At 36.7% G+C, this 12,135-nt stretch overlaps 1 pseudogene across 1 annotated transcript; it reads right to left on the bottom strand.

The window, feature by feature from the left end:
* Window positions 1-345: 345 nt before the first annotated feature.
* LOC308252740 (nuclear distribution protein nudE-like 1) lies at window positions 346-837 on the bottom strand (annotated as a pseudogene). Its single transcript has one exon. The product of its transcript is annotated as a nuclear distribution protein nudE-like 1 (transcript).
* Between the last annotated feature and the right edge of the window lie 11,298 nt (window positions 838-12,135).

Below are 12,135 nucleotides of genomic sequence, written 5' to 3' on the forward strand. Positions count from 1 at the left end.
TTGAGTGCCAGAAATCTAGCTCCCCTCCAAATGATCTATAAAATGCAGCTCCCAAAGCACATTGCTTTTTATGTAACAGCTTTTCCTAAGTATGTTATACAGCCTTTTCCCTGAATAGATTTTTGATATTATATTAGACCCATGCAGACTCACTGACAGTGAGACTACTACCTTTCTTTCATCCTGATTTGAAAGAATATCCCATGCTACATTGATGGAAATAGAGCCTTTATTCTCCATTCATTACCACACCTTTTTGACACTAAGGGACTAAGAGTAGCATAAAAAAAAGGCACACAAAATGAAGACATTATGATTATAGGTGTCCACCAATCTGGAGAATTGTTAGAATAACAAGACCAATAAAGACTCCTTTTCATCAAGTTCACTTTCTAAAAATGCATTCTATTCAATGGCCTGATTTAGCTTTTGCTTAAAGTCTTCCAATGAAACTATGGATGCTCACTCTAGGTGGTCATGCTCCAGCTCTCTGACATACTTATGCAACTGCTCCTTAATGGCCCTAGTCTGACTTAAATCATCTTCTAATACTGAGACCTGCTTGTAGCTCGGTGCATATTGATGTTCTGGTTTCTCCTGTAATGCTTCCACTTCATATTTCAGCCTTTGGTTATCAGCTTCCAAGTCTCTATTTCTTTGTTTAGCCTGTACTAATTGTGCCTCCAACTCTGCTTCTAATTCTCTGCTTCTTTCCTGAAATTCAACTAGCTCATCCCGAGCTACCTGGAAGCTTTGTTTATACTTTAAGGACAGTTCCTTCCAATAAGCAATTTCCTCCTTTAAACTTGAAAAATCTGGCATATCTTCACCATCCATGATCAAGAAAGCCTCCAACATATCAAAAGCACATATTCGCGCCACCCAACATCTCTGCTCTGCTGGCCTCCCAGCCTGAGTTCCACCGTTTTTTGTTGTTTTTTTTTTACTTTTTTGTGTGAAATTTATTTGTGTGAAATTTTTTAGAGGGTAAGTATTTCTCTCTCTCTCTCTTTCTCTCTCTCTAACCAATAGAGGTGAGAAGGCATAATTTCCCATGCTTATCTCATTGGTGTAGAATCAGTACCCATGGTTGCAAAAATGGCCTCCTCAGAAGCAATACCCTGACTATCAAAGACCCCTCTAAAAGTAGAAAATTTTAAGGAATAATGGGTTCTTGTAGTTCTTTTCCTTGTCTGTCATATACCTCAAAAGACCATATGTTTAAACTATGTTTAAGGGTCAGTTTAAATTCTAAATAACTGAATACATGGTTGGCTGTCTGACTAAATTGTCACTGGTGGTGGTCACTATGCAAAAGAATCACTGAGACCCTACAAAACAATATTCTGATTCAGAAAGAAAGGGGGGGGGGCAGGAATCTGCATTTAAACAGGCTTCCCAGGTGATTCTGATGCCGGTAGTTCACAAGCCACTTTGAGACCTATTGACCTTTAAGGAAATGGCTGGCACAGAGATGCTATTTGATACTGGAAATGGATGAGATAATGGAATGTGTGCTGCCAGTACATGTTATCAGGGCCTCAAATTCTCTGGCGCCAGTTGAAAAAGGCATCACTGAAATAACAGTCTTGTATGATGGAAAACCTCAGTCACATGTGGTCCTGAATTCATTACATTCACTGAAGTCTTCAGGTAAATTCCAGAGAAAGGAATAACTGAATCGCATTTAAGAATTATTTACAGCTCTTTAAAATAAGAACAATGAGGCTATTATTTTATTCTTATGGAGACGAGGGTTTACTTGCTAGGGAAATGAACCCTAAGTAATCCAGATTTGGACAGCATGTTCAAAGAGGTGTTGCAGCTGAGACTGGAAGATCAAGTGAACATCACACACTGACCAGTGGGCCTCCTAGTTCCTTCCACACCATGTTCCCAGAAAGCCAACCTTTCGGCCTATATTTACCTCCAAATAGAAGATTGAGGAAAACTCAACAGTCCCAGAGAAAACACAGACAGAAGCTGCCACTTGGTGATCTTGCACTGATATGTCTTTTGTCACCTGAGTGATGTACATTTCATTCAAAAAGTATTTAACATCTAACAAATACCAGACACTTCCAGATGCTTCTGATATTGCTAAAATCAAAAAAGATTTACAAGACATTTCAGACATACAAAAACTTGAGCTCATGGAGTTTGTCTTCTATGAAAGAGACACAGACAATAAAAAAAAGAAGTAAACAATAACTTTGAAGAATGTTGATAAATGTTCTGGAGGAGGGGGGGAAGGGGAGAAGCATGTTGAGGAATAGAAAGTGTCAGAGTTGCAATGTTAAATAGTTATCAGGGAAATTCTCATCGAGAAGGTGACCTTTGAACAACAGATTGGGATCACAGAATATATTTTTTTGTATCCTATTATATCATGACTATATTCTCATATAACTAAATATTGACAATATTACTTAATTCTTATATTGCATGCACAATTTAAATAATGTTAATGAAACAAATGTTAATGTAACCACCATTCAGATGAAAAAAGTAAACATTGACAATCAATGATTTTCTCTCATCATTGATGTTTCTACTTCTCTCTCTCCCTCTCCCTTCCTCTCTGAAATCAATAAAAATATATTAAAAAAAACATTGATAGTAACTTAAAAGTTTCCCAAGTGAATGTCCAGTATTACATAATTGTTGCTAACTTTTGTGATAATTATTCTTTTGCTTTTTAATTTATCCATGTATCATAATTTAATCAGATCTTATCATATGACAGTTAGCTTGTTTCTAATTTTTACTATTACAAATTGGATCCCTGGATTGTAATTCTAGTTAAGCTACTGTTTCTTTGGGTAACTATTATTACTCTTTAGTTTTCTTATGAATCAGATGCTTGCTCACTACACACTAAGAAATTAACAAGAGAACAATAAACAAATGAGTGTATGAGTTTGTGAATGAGTGAATGTTTAAAAGGTTATATTCTCAAACAAGTCATCTTTTTATCTGAAGAAAATATTGGTGAATTTGCATGATGTCTGGTCCTTAAGAAACAAGAGAAAACAAAAGTACCCTGTGTCAAATGCTCAAACTACCTGAAAAGTCTGATTTGGATTAAAGGAAAACATGTGCTAACCATTCACTTCCCCTTTGTCACATGTAAATCAGATATTGTGATTTTCAAAGGGAAATTTGCTATAGCGATAATGTTAAGGAGGTTAGCTCTATTCCAAAAAAGGAGCTTGTGTGAAGAGGTTAATCTAAAAAAGTAGAATTCTATAGAAGTTATTTTTCAAGATAAAGCTTGTATCAGAATATTTTTAAAAAATAAGAAGCTGGTGTTCCTAAGTAAACTATTTTTGCCCCAACCCATCCTCCCTTACTACCCTAGTACCTTTTTTTTCCTGAATTGGTTGAAAATGTTTGGGTTGAAAGCACAAAATAACAAGTCTTATTGATAAAAACAAGCCGTTTGGTCAAAATTATGTTGTATATTCACATTTTAGTGGCAAGGGAGACTGGAAAAACAACTATTTGGCATTTTCAGCATCTCTAGAGAGAGATGTTCTCTGTCACCAATCAAAGCAGCATCCTTGAAGCATACCAGTAAATAGAATTTCCCCCTTGTATTCTGACATATTCCAATCCAAAGAGCTATTCATAATAGGTAAACATGAAAGTTGAGCTCTTTTTAAAAAAATAAAACAGGGCAAGATCTTAGAAGAAGAGTCTTGGTTCTATCTTTTTATACTATGTCCTTGTAGAAAATTAAAACTCCATGGTTCTAAACTAAAATAACAAACCACAATACTTTAACAACAATATTAATTAATAATTCCACTAAACTTTGTGTCTTGTTCTATTAAAAATTGTAATTTATATTTACTGATTTTCCTTCCTAGTATATTACTCCTTTTTTTGAAAATGGCACAAATCAGAAGTACAGATTATTTTTAGAAATTATTTTAACAGAATGGACAATTTCTAAAATCTTCAGTCTTAATAAGAGCCCTCAAACAAAAGAAAACTACTTCTAAAAATAATTTATAGTAACAGACAAGAAAGAAATAGATAAAAATTTATGATTATTTACTTAAGTCTATATATTTCATAGGAAAACCAGACTGTTCTTGTAAAAATTTATAATATGTTATTTTATCAAGTCAAGATTCTTTGGAATAGTTTATGACAAAGAGTGATCTCTTCTCCTCTGTGGGTGCAGGAATGAAAGAGCTCCTTCATTTTTTTCTAAACCCCCTTTGGTAATAATTTTCTAAATCCCCTTAAAATTGCATTCTAAGGCCAGACTCCGAAATTTCATTTGTTAGCATTAACAGCACAAAGATTATCTATCGAACACAATTTTACTTGTAGATTTAATTGGAGAAATAATTTAATATGATTTATTTTGTTCTCTTTCTAGTAAAAAGATATATTAATACTACTTACAGAAAACAAAAATGCTTTTGCAGTTGGCATTATTTTCACACCAAAACTTAAGAACAGGATACTGTTTTATTTTGCAGATGAGGTGTTGAGTTCTGACTCATAGTTCCAGCAAGTGTCCTTATCTACTAAAGCAAAAATATTCATAACCTGAAATTTCACTTGCAATGTTAGTCTTCATTTACTGGCCCCAATAATCATTTAAACTGTGGGTTTGGAATAACTACAGGGGAAATGTTAAGCATTGTCAGCTCTATATCTTAATTCGAATAAAAATGTATTTATTGATACAAGAACATTGCAGTTTTGAAACTCTTCATACAATGGCCACCTAGACAATTTGATGTTTTTTTGTTCTGCCAGTTTTGGAAGAAAGAAATGTTGAAAAAACAGCATAATACCTAAAATTGGGGATAGGCTATAGTTTTAAAACTTACAATAATCACTTAAATTAATTACATTTGAATTAGTAGTTCTATAATTTCTCAATTCTAACTTGCTCATTTTTCTGAATTTTAATTTTTTTGGAGATCACAATGTGTGTATAATTGTGCTTAATGTAGATTTACACTGTGTTTAAACTAATGATATTGTCTTTTCTCTTAAAAAATTACTTGAAAGCTATAAATGGATGTTATAATTTGTAAGAAATTGAGGAAAGACAGGTGTTAAATGATAATTACTTAATCAGATTTGACACTTGATATTTAGAATATTCATAATGGCACAACTGTTACAGAATTTACCAAGCGACTGAAAAATACACAGGAGTACCCAGAGATACAGGAAAAAAACATTTATTTTCAGATGTTTCACATGTACTAGTACAGTGACTCAGGGGACAGTTCTGCAAAGCCTGAGCAAACCAATATGGAGGAAGCTTTCTCTTTATACCCTTTGGTTTCTTTGTCCCCTATGTATGGATCAGACTTCTGGACCATTTGCAGGCTTTGCAAAAAGCCCCCGAGTATTGGGATGGGGAACGTAAGACCACACCTAAAGGCCTGGCCTGGCACCAGCGCTGATAACCCCTCCGGGGGTTGTGTATTGTTCATGGTTTATGGCCTCTGTAAAATGTGAGTATTTTAGGTGAATAGGTCTTGCAAGACTAGATCATTAAAAAAGGGGCAGTGACTTGATTATAGGCTAACAAGAATGTGCCTTAGGGATACTGACTAACTACCGTAGGTACAGAGTCAGGCTGCTGGTCTCCCCCACAAAAATGTTTTATTTTCCTCATCACATCCATTCTACCTTTGACTTAACAAGCAGTTTTAATAAATGCTTTGGTTATCAATCCAAAGGTATTTTAGGAGACTTTTTCAGCAAAAGATAAAGAAATGAGATAAATTATTCTTCTAGTTTTCCCCTTCTTTGGAAGATAGGAGTAGGAAAAAAAATGAGTAAGATCTTCTGGAGGAGGGATTTAAAAAGTCTATATTTATCATATCTTCTCCTAGGATAAACATTGAGGCCCATACTTGTTGCTATTCTATTTTTTCTTTCCACATCTAATTAAGTATTTGGCTGGATCTCTTGAACATTGAAAATAACTTAATTGCTCCACCATTTGTGTTGTTAGTTTTTCCAAATAGGTCACCCACCTGCATGGTCAGGGAACATAGATGGCTTCATGGAACACTCTATAATAGTGATGGAGAGCAACAAGGTTGGTAAGAAAATTCTGTTGGCATTTTGCCCAGAACTATTCTTAATTATAAAAGGAAAGGAATAAACATGCTACTATTTTATTTATTATGTAGTATACTTACATTAACACTCTACCTTATTGCAGGACATCTTAAAGGTTTAAAAAGATACATACAATATAACCTGATAGTGAAAATTAAAAGTAGAGTTAGGGCAGAGAAAGACAAAACAAGTTGTCAGGGGGAGTAAAATGGAGACAGGATTGAGAGTCAACAAGTATACAGGCTTCTTTTTTTTTTTTTATCAAAAACAAAGACAGGAAACATGAATTAATGTTGAATTTTAAGAGACAGCTTTGGTTCTTATGACTTATTTTATCTAAATTGGCTATCTTTACAAGAACTAAACTTGAATATGCAGTTAAGTTTACATGTTTGATCCTGTCTGGAAATCAATTTCTTGTTACAAAACAGAGTGTCGGGAAAAACAGGATAAATCACCCCAAACAATGTCCTAACAATATAACTGTGTATTTTGGAATGCTTAGCTGCTTCAAAACACTCATTTATAAGAAAGAGTAATACATTTCTCAGACACATCTTAAGAATATATTAAATATATTTAAACATTCAATGTCAACTTCATGCTATCAATTTCTGTTCCTTTTCTTCCATTTTTCAGAAATGTGCTTCTATATAAAATCTAATTATTTTTGCTCTATAAAATGTATACATTAAAAGTACAAAATTACCATAGTTTTTCTGTTTTACTTTACTACATAGACATCCTTGTTTTTTGTTAAAATTTGTTTTTGAATTTTGAATATAAGTGATGTAGTATTATGATAATTTAAATATCTTGCTGCCCAGCTGGCATACATAGCTCAGTGGCTGAGCATTGACCTGTGATCCAGGAGGTCATAGTTCAATTCCCAGTCAGGGCATACCCACGTTGCAGGCTCAATCCCTGGCGTTGGGTGTGCTGGAGGCAGCCAATCAATGATTCTCATCATTGATGTTTCTATCTCTCTCTCCCTCTTCCTTCCTCTCTGAAATCAATAACAATACAAGAAATAAATAAATATCTTTCTGATTTGGTCTAGAACATATAATTCATGGTTGCAGTTCTCTGAGGTGAGTTAATATGTAGACATAGAAAATAATTAGAAGCAAACTAAAAAAATTCCCTGATGATTTAGTCCCACTTAGTAGTAAAGAGAGTATGTTGTTACGGAATTGGCATGGAAGAAGACAGTTGAACACACGGGACGTTCAGGAAAGCCTTTATTCAAAGTAGCATTGCTGGTTCAGTGGACTCAAAGATCCAGGTCCTGAACAACTGAGACAATGAGATTTTCTCCTTATATATTTCTGAGTTTCTTTGTTTCCTAACTACCAAGCTTCTGTAGTGGACTCTCACAGCCCCCCTCGAGTCAGTTAGAATGGCTAATTTACTAGATTGTATCTAATGGCCATACTGGATGGCACCACTGACCTCCCTCTAGTTAAGCTGTTACATCCTTGGTTTATGGCCCTTGTAAATTGGAAGTGTTTAGGTATATAGCTCTTGCAAGACCAGATAATTAAGGAAGGGGCAGTGACTTCAGTATAGGCCAGTGGTCGGCAAACTCATTAGTCAACAGAGCCAAATATCAACAGTACAACGATTGAAATTTCTTTTGAGAGCCAAATTTTTTAAAGTTAAACTTCTTCTAATGCCACTTATTCAAAATAGACTCGCCCAGGCCATGGTATTTTGTGGAAGAGCCACACTCAAGGGGCCAAAGAGCCGCATGTGGCTTGCGAGCCACGGTGTGCTGACCACTGGTATAGGCTATCAGGAATGTGCATTAGGGATACTGATTGGCTAGGTACAGAGTCCGGCTGCTAGTCTCCTACATTCTTTCACAAATGGAGTTAATTATCGGCTAGCAAGAGTATGCAATAGAAGGCAGGTTACTGGAACAAATTCAGATTGCTAGCCCCCCAAAAATGTCTTATGCTCCCCATCAATGTGAGAGTACAAATAATCTGCTTGTATTTGCAGACACTGTTATTAATAGAAAAGCAGGAAAATAGGTCATGCCATGATTCTTACAAACCATGTTATGGATGCAGGAAATATCCTATATTGAGTAAAGATCCTCACATTAGAACTGAGACTTCCCAGAAGGCAGAGAATTAGGTAGAGGAATGATTTTTCCCAGCCGGCAACCTGCCAGTCACTGAACAAAGAAAATAAATCGATAGAGGCAACATAACTGACGGCACCTGTGCAGGGTGCCAAGCCAGGCTATCAGTGTGGCCCAAGTGTGTGCCAGCAGTGTTGATAGGGTGGTGATTCTTCATGAGGCAGCCTGGGAGAACTCCATGGACTGACTTTGTCTGGTCCCAAACTATGTGGGAGAGCCTCAGGAATACAGACGCAGTTAATAAGAAGATGGACATTTCAGTCAAATAAGAAAGACAGTGCAGTGTAATAGAAAGAAGACTGAATTAGGTGTTGCCTTTTATCCATTATTTTGATGCCATTGTAATCAGCTAGTTATTAATGATAGAAAAGGAGCAAGGGAAGGCTAGACATTACAGGCATGTCATCTGGGCAGCGTCACCAGGAAACTGCAATTTCACTCTCCACAGGGAACCATTGGCCCATTCCCTGAAAATTAATGGGGGGAGGGATCCAATAAAGGGGAGATAGATGCATGTACAGTGAAGTGGGGGTGACTAGGGAAGGTGTCTGTCAGTCAGACACCTGGGAACAAAGATCATTGGCCAGAGTAGGCAGGGCCACTGCAAGCCCATGAACATTTGGGGATTCATAATCCCCCAGACAAAGAGCTCTTTCTCTTGGTTCTCTATTTTGTTTGTTGTTTTACACCTGCTGCCTTGCATTCACCCGTGTTCCCCCCCAGAGCCATGTAGCCATGCAGACCACACATGCAGTGAACTGTCGGACTGCAACTGGGAGCACAAATTCATAGGGGAAGGGATGCTAGACTGGACACTGCTCCAGCACTGAGTAAAAACTCTGGACACTGACTTTGATTCTAGCTCTGTTGAAGCCGAAGCTACACTTCCTCCTTGGGGATATGAAGGGAAAGGGCACTTTGGAAACTCAGGGGTGTAATTCCACAGAAAGAAAGCTTTCTACAATACCTCATCCTCTCATAGGGGCCTTGGGAAATTCTTATTCCAGCAGTACCCCCAAGAGCTCCACTTCCATGGATAACGACTTGATCCACATCACCTAACTTCACTAGGCCTGGGTTTCCTCTTTAATTGGTGCTGGGGAATTGGGAAGGCAAGTACCCTCGGAGCAGCTTTTTGTCGTTATGCTAAAAATCAGCTGAATGAACTCAGTAATGTAGAGGGGAGGCCAGTATGTTGGCTTGTCCTGGGTGAAAGCTACATAGGACATTTCAAACTCAATAAAGGGGAGCCCTTATAGACTGCCTGCTGAATAGAACTGATGACTTGGGGGATGGGACTGGTTACTTGGGCAACTTGGAGGAGTTCAGATGCCTCCTGGAAAAAATATAGGATCAAAGTTAAATGTTATTGGGATCTGTGGATTGAAGTAATACTCGGAGTTCTTCTGTCAAGAGCAGACAGTAGACTCTAAAGAGGGCTCTAAGCCCATTCTAATGGGAAGGGGAGTCTGGGCAGATGAGTAGAACTAAGAAGTGCCTTAGCATCCTGGGGAGGGCTGATTCTGCTATAATAGGTAGCAGAGGCTCCACCTCTCAGGAGCCAGCTGTCCTAACAGGATGTGGTTTGAGCAACAATGTCTGAGCATGTGAAAGTGAACTGAAACAGCAGTGACCTTAAATCCAGGACCAAAGTTAAACATACAAATTAACCTCTTTTTTTAAATTTACTATTTTCATATGCTTTTCATTTATGAAAAGAAATTTAGCACCCTAATAAGATTTGGGACAAGTGACTTATATAATAAGTAAAAATGTGCATGTCTCTATTTGTACTTGACAGTAATGAGTCTTTTTTTTTTTAATGTATATTTTATTGATTTTTTACAGAGAGGAAGGGAGAAGGATAGAGAGTCAGAAACATCAATGAGAGAGAAACATCAATCAGCTGCCTCCTGCACACCTCCCACAGGGGATGTGCCCGCAACCAAGTTACATGCCCTTAACCGGAATTGAACCTGGGACCTTTCAGTCCGCAGGCTAACGCTCTATCCACTGAGCCAAACCAGTTAGGGCAGTAATGAGAAGTCTTACCAATTATTTCTAATGAACAGAGGTATGAGTAAATAATCTCTTAGGTTTCCTCCAGTTCTAAAATGTCATTATTTTATTATGGAGATGAGAATAACTTGTTAGCTAGCTTGAATATCTCACCCATGCATTCTTAAGCAAGAATGATTTATTTTATAATACTTGGCACACAAGAATCAAACATTTGGATATTTGGGTAATTAAAGAGCAGATGCTAACAAGAATGATAGCTTGTTATTTGGTCCTTGACATGTTGTACTTACGTGAACTTTCATTTTTACTCCGGATTTCTCAATAGCAGTGCATATTTCTACCATGTTTGGGGCATGCCTTGACAATGACCAATATGCTAATTATTTATAAATATTTATTCAAATTCAAAAAGAGAATAACAGCTTCTTATTACATGATTGGCTTATTATTTTATTCTAAGTCTATGCCTGATGCTGGAGATTTTTTTTTTCTTGTTGATACATAACACACATCCAGAACAGTGCCTAGAAAAAAAAGAGGTGCTCAATAAATATTTATCAGGAAGAAAAATAACCTACACTTAAATATATAAAATGCTAAAAATGTGAAATGTTTCCTTCTAATAAATTGTGTATATTACTTTAGCATTCCCAATATGCATTTATGTTTCCAACTTGCAAAAAGATTTGTATCCCTGCCCTTTGGCCTGTGCCTTGTAGCAAATCCTTTGTGGACAGGGAAGGGAACATTTTATTTGCTTTGGTCATCGCATATGAGCTAACGTGATGTGCACTGTGTCCTTGCAGAAGCTTGAAGTCACTGCATGTTTCTGCCAACTCACTTGCTCTTTTCCTCTGCACCAGAGAAAAGCATTTCCCAGACAGGGGCTGCTTTTTCAGTCTGAAAGACAAGTTATATGCAGAAGACCTGGAGCTGACTTGCAATTGCCAATTGTAACGTGAGTGAGAATTAACTGTTGTTGCAAGCCTTCAGATGTTGGTGGTTGTTTATTTTCTCATATAACCTGGAGAAAGCCTATATGTGTGAAAGTTATCACATAAAAATTAATTTTAAAAAAGATAGTTTGTTTTTCTTTCTAGAAGTAGTAAAGCTGCATTATAGAAGGGGGGTGTACAAGATTCACAAATAATAAATATCCTTGGTATGATTTTAGAATTTTCAAATTTTATCTATGTTTTCAGCTGTGTGCCCAGGGGTGATGCAAATAAAGGCTCTGTGGATGTTTGATGCTTGAATAAATGCAAGTTAATTTTTATATTGTTTTTTTGTGTGTGTGTGGGGGGGAGGTGTGTGGTGGAGGCTTGTTGGAAAAGAAGCCTGTGGGGAACAGTAGCAGACTACAATAATATTGGTAATTTGGGGGTATGATAATTTCTTTTTATTTTACATACCTGAAGAAATAATGGAGGAAGAAAGCAAGTGGCATACATCTGATATCTCATCTGATAGTTACTGCTGCCAACTCCTGACTCACAATGGCCTGGACGGTTTATTCTTGGGAAACAGGCATTTGACTTTTAATTTCATTTTAATTCATTTGTTCATTTGCTCAGCATATTGACTGAGAATCCACTATATATTAGATACTGTACCAGGATAAAGTATGAGCACTACACATAAGATTTCACCAGGTCTTCTTCAAACTCCACATCCATGTGGTCTATTTGCCCCAAATTATTCGGCAATTTTTCATATCTAAGATATATAAGAAACACAACCTATGTTCATTCTCAATACAATTTGAAATCCCGGTCATTCCTCTCCCCATTAGACTTATAGGTAGTGGAAGAGAGAGTAGAAGGTGAGGGGGAAGGGTCCGCCATGAGGACATTGAG

This window comes from Plecotus auritus, assembly GCF_963455305.1.
Source record: "Plecotus auritus genome assembly, chromosome: 7".
NCBI classification, from domain to species: domain Eukaryota; kingdom Metazoa; phylum Chordata; class Mammalia; order Chiroptera; family Vespertilionidae; genus Plecotus; species Plecotus auritus.